The following is a 6,000-nucleotide window of genomic DNA, read 5'->3' on the forward strand; positions in this document are numbered from 1 at the left end:
CTCCAGTGGACCACATTCTGTCAGACCTCTCCACCATGACCCGCCTGTCTTGGGTGGCCCCACGGGCATGGCTTAGTTTCATTGAGTTAGACAAGGCTGTGGTCCTAGTGTGATCAGATTGGCTAGTTTTCTGTGATTATGGTTTCAGTGTGTCTGCCCTCTGAAGCCCTGTTGCCACACGTATCATCTTACTTTGGTTTCTCCTACTTAGGAAGTGGGGTTTCTCTTCACGGCTGCTCCTGCAAAGCATAGCTGCTGCTCCTTACCTTAGACGAGGGGTATCTCCTCACTGCCACCTCTCCTGACCTTGAACATGGAATAGCTCCTCTAGGCCCTCCTGCATCCGGGCAGCCACTGCTCCTTGGACGCGGGGTTGCTCCTCCCGGCCGCCACCCCTGGCCTAGGATGCAGGGTAGCTCTTCTCGGCCGCCGCCCTTATTGCTCTTCATTGGACCCTAATTCAGTAAGTTTGTATTTGAGATGAAAGATCTCAAGATATGTCACTTATCTAGGCTATGCAAACAGAATGCCTCTTTTTGAGTTTTAGTAAATAAGAGTAAGAGCAAGCATCCCTTGATGAATGGAACAAGTTTGCTCTACATACAATGTAGTTTCATAAAATAAATTTGTGGTATCTACCATTGTTTAGTAACATGAAGATAAAAGTCATTGATTTGCAATGGGTAGATTTTAAATGTTCCATAGCCACACAAAAATACCAATCAAAGAGAGTATTTTCCATCTTTCTTTAAAACTTGCCAATCCAGGACACTGAATCCTTCTTTAGTAAACAGATGATGAAACAGTGCTTTTATCAGTTGTGTGAGAACCAACTTGAAATTCAGTAACTCTTAGATTTAAGAAACATATTCTAATTTCAGATTGAATTGTAATCTATTAATTAATACGTTTAGACTGTTGAGAAAATAATCACTGAAAAATAATAGCACATCCTTTGTTTACTCATTCATCTGTTCAATCAATATTCACTTATCAAGCATCTACTGTGTCCCAGGTGCAGTGAACTTTTCTGTTTGAAAAACTAGATGAACTGAGAGAAAACGATAGAGTTAAGAATTAAAGTAGGTTCTGACTTTAGTATGAGCTTTTTTGTTGGCAATTCTTTTTGTTAATGTAACATCTTAATGCCTAATTTCATTTTTATTTTTTAGAATAAAAGAAATTTCCTGTTCCATGTAACAAAATGGCAGGAAAGGCAGAGATATGGCTTGTCTCAGAAGATAACACCACCAGGAACTTCTTCCTTCTTCTCTAGTTCTGCATCTCTATATGGTCGGGTTCCTTTGCTCAGCTTCTCCCATTATACAATGCCTGAGAACATGGCTACTCCCGGAACCATGTCTCACACATTCCCCTCACATATTCCCCCTTGTGAGGTAATGGAAAATATATATTGGTTCCGCCCCCAGTTCCTGGCACAGAGCTCCTGAAACCCTTGTAATTTCCTAAGTGATAAGAGCTCTTGAGGCATTTCTGTTCTAATATTGGTCTTTGACCCTGGTTCCTGACGGTACTCCTAACCCTTTGTCATTTCCTGGGTGATAGGAGCATCTTTTAGTCTAATGTAGTAGCTCTGGAAAGCTCCCCGATGGTGGGCGGTCACCAGAAAAGCTGAGCCATATGATTAGAAGCTTGGAATTTTCAGCCCCACTTACCATGTTCTTGAGAAGAGAGAAGGCCTAAAAACAGAGTTAATGATTGATTGTGCCTTCATGATGAAGCCTCCATAAAAATCCCAATAATAGGAGGTTCCAAGAGCTTCCAGGCTGGTGAATGTGCAGAGGTTTGGTGGCAGGTGGTATACTCAGAGAGAGCATAGAGGTACATGCCTTTTCCCCATATGTTGCCCCATCACCCATTTGGTTGTTTCTGAGTTATATTCTTTTGTAATAAACCAGTGATCTACTAAGTAAGATGTTTCTCTGAGTTCTGTGAACTGCTCTATCAAGTTAATCACAGCTTTGATCCCTAGGTTGAGAAGATCCCTGGGATGAGGAAATGGCAACCCACTCTGGTATTCTTGCCTGAAAAATCCCTTGGTGGGCTACAGTCCAAAGGATCACAAAGAGTCAGACATGATTGGGTGACTGTGCACACACTAACAAGTTAATAAAAACCTGAGGGTCCTCATGGGAACCTTTGATTTTTAGCTAAGTTGGACAGAAGTTGGGGAAAACTTGGGAACCTACTAGTTGTGACTGACATCTGAAGTAAGGTGGGGATAGTCTTGTAGACCTGAACCTATAGCCTGTGGAATCTGATACCATCTCTCAGTAGATAATGTCAGAATTGAGTTGAATTATTAGGACACTTGGCTGATATCTGGAGCATTGCTTGGAGGTGTGAAGAGAACCCTCACCCTCCTCCACCACAACACACACATTGGAATTGGTGATCAGAAAATACCCCTCCTAGAGCTCTAATTTAGAAGCCACAGTAGAGCTCTGAATGGCACAGTTTCAGTCAAATTACTAAACCCAGGCCATCCAGTTGAGGTTCTTTGATGGACCCAGTTTGGATTAGGTGTCTAAGCATAGGCCTATCATTGTGGCAAGGAATGTGGGGCTTATAAGAGAACTGCAACTCCACAGTAAACACTTGGATAAGCTAGCATGTATCTGAGTGACAGTGGGAGGCTCACATCTAGGCAAATAAAGCAATATTCAATAAGAAGCCAATGTGGGGGGTAGGTTATTACTAATTACTAACAAGGAATGATTACCATGGTGCTGGAACTCTCCTATAAGCTTATTATTGCATTTAATACGACTAACTTTGATTTTTTTTAAACTGTCAAATGTTTCAAAGTTTTTCATTGCAGCACTGCATTGTTTTTAATAACAGAGAGGTTATGACAACCCAAAACTCTATTACAGGAAACTTAAGAAAAGCCCAAACCTGTTGTATTCATCTGGTGGAGTACTGTGCAGCTGTAAAAATGAGCAGGAAGATCTCTGTCCACAGATATGGAGTGATCACCATCATATATTATTAAGTAAAAAAAAGTGAAAGATGCAAAACACTTTTATAGTATTTGAATTTTGTGTAAGAAAGAGAAGGGGGTGTGACCATATTTAAATGCATTTGCTTGTATTTTCAAAAGAAACAAGGAAAGGAGAAACCAAAACTAAGAAAACTGTCTAAAGAGGGAGGAAAAGAATTGCAGAGATGAGGAGGAAAGCAAAATTTCTATTAATGTTCTTTTTTAGAATAATTTTGACTTGTAACCATGCAAATATTTTCATAATTAAAACACAAAGGAAAAATAATTCTACAAATTGAAAAAAAAAAGTGAACATAGCTGTATGTCAAGTGAAAGGGATATAATTATATAGTAAAATAAGCTCAACAAAACTCTATTATCTTTTCTGTGAATGGGAAATAAATATCAACTTAAAAAATAGGCTTTTTTTAAAAGAGAAATTTTAGGTTCACAGTAAAATTGAACAGAAGGTATGTGAGTTCTCGTGTTGACATCCTGCACCAGAATGTATATTTGTTAAAATGATGACCCTGCATTAACACATCACTATCACCCAAAGTTCACAGTTTATATTACCATTCTACTCTTGATGTTGTATATTCTATTGGTTTTGACAAATGTATAATGACATGTATCCTCTATTATAGTATCATATACTAAATTATCATACACTACCCTAAATTTCTCTGTGCTCCCCCATTCATCCTTCCCTCCTGCCTCTCTAACCTTTGGCAATCACTAACCTTTTTACTAATCTCATTATGTTAATGAGTGCTCTAACAAAAACTTCATTTTTTTTTCATCTTCCCCATTTACCTCCATCTCAAAGACAAAAGGGTGGGAATTTACCACCAGGTATGCACTGCTCAGCTTTCCCTCTTCAGAAGAACTGTCCAAATTGCTTGAGAAGGCAGTTTTGTTGACTTATTTCTTCATAGGTCTTGTCTTCCTTCTGTCTTTTCAATTCTTCTTTTAAAGCTCTTTTATGTCCACTACAGGAGGAAAAACTTAAGCAGAAACAGGGACTTAACTGGATAAAGGTAGTGGATGGAGTATCAGATGACCATCAACTAGCTGTAAGAGCCACTGATGCTTTGAACCAAACACAAAGAAACTTACAGGTTAAATGATAGGGATTTTTCAGTCTGCAGTTGAAAAGCTACAGCTTCTTATCCTGGAATTGCTCAGAGATGATAACGTTCTTATTTTATATGACATTTAATTAATGCAGTTTTTGCAAAATCAAATCAAAGTTAATTTAGACTTTAAAGAAAACTTTTTCAAATTTTCTCTATGTCAAAGAGAGATCAATGAGTGCTAAAACTTGGTGTGTTTGGATTGCAGTACAACAGAAGACAGTTTGTTTCTTGTGCAAACAGGTCTTGAGAAGATAAAAGTACAGAAAACCAAAAGAGAAGGCTATGAAAGTCATTCTTTGGAACAGGTGATGACATTGCTATCCACTCCCAAGTAGTTAAAAAATAAAGTTAAATAGGTAATTAAAATATTTTTAAATGCATATGTTATAATATGTTTAAATCCATATCAGAAACAAAGCAGACTCCCATTTGTTTAAACATTGGAACCTGGTATTTATATATTCACAGTAATGGAAGAATCAGGAAAAGTGCAGTTGCCTTCCCTAAGGCCTAAAATCTTTAACATCATAATTAATTATACAGATGAAAGATCATAAAATTCCTTTTGAATTTTCAAAAATAAATGTAGTTATGTTAAACCATACCTCCTTTGATATTTTATTAACTTATTGAATTGGGAAAATAAGGAGAAAAAGAGGTTACTTTGGAACATTTTCCCATATATTTTACAGAACAATCTTACTGTGCCAGTATTACAGTATTACAAAATGAATTAAAAGTATAAATCTGGTACTTTTTATTAAGTTTCTAAATCTAGCTTTTAATGAAAAATCTTTGCTGTTTCTGTAATGGTAAGATAAATTAAACTTCTACCTTATAATTGATAAGCTCACAATTAAATTTATTTTGTTAGAATCTGAAGAGAATGTGTGAGGGTGTGTTTTAGGGGGGTTGGGGAGTGTGGTGGAGAATATTAGGAGGAGGAATTTCGCGTCTGAGTTATTCTTAGAGAACCACAGACTACAGCTTTGCCTTGATAGAATATTGTGATAGGGCATGATTTTATTCTGATTTTACATTTCAATGTTGCTATTTTAGTTGTCACTTTTGTCCTCAAGTGCTAAGGTACAAGTGTAAATTAAAATGTCACATGTTCTGGAAATATTAACTGAGTGAACAGTGGTTTGTCTTTGTATGGGAATTTAACAGATGGCAAGATTTCAACTTTATCATGGTCTAGATAGAAATCATTTAACACTTCTTTTCTAAAAATGCTTGATACTTTAGTAAGTAGATGGTTTCAGACAAATTTAATAGGAATCTAGCAAGATACCACAGGGTATTCAGTTACTTAAATAGAATTATGTTAAATATTCCATACTAATATATAGTGATAGTAGGTATCAGTTAGTCAGTTCAGTTCAGTCGCTCAGTCGTGTCTGACTCTTTGTGACCCCATGAATGGCAGCACGCCAGGCCTCCCTGTCCATCACCAACTCCCGGAGTTCACCCAAACCCATGTCCATTGAGTTGGTGATGCGATCCAACCATCTCATCCTCTGTTGTCCCCTTCTCCTCCTGCCCTCAATCTTTCCCAGCATCAGGGTCTTTTCAAATGAGTCAGCTCTTCGCATCAGGTGGCCAAAGTATTGGAGTTTCAGCTTCAGCATTAGTCAGTCCTTCCAGTGAACACCCAGGACTGATCTCCTTTAGGATGGACTGGTTGGTTCTCCCTGCAGTCCAAGGGACTCTCACGAGTCTTCCCCAACACCACAGTTCAAAAGCATCAATTCTTCTGCACTCAGCTTTCTTCATAGTCCAACTCTCTCATCCGTACATGACCACTGGAAAAACCATAGCCTTGACTAGACAGACCTTGTTGACAAAGTAATGTCT

Source organism: Capra hircus, chromosome 8, assembly GCF_001704415.2.
Source record: "Capra hircus breed San Clemente chromosome 8, ASM170441v1, whole genome shotgun sequence".
In the NCBI taxonomy this organism is placed as follows: Eukaryota; Metazoa; Chordata; class Mammalia; order Artiodactyla; family Bovidae; genus Capra; species Capra hircus.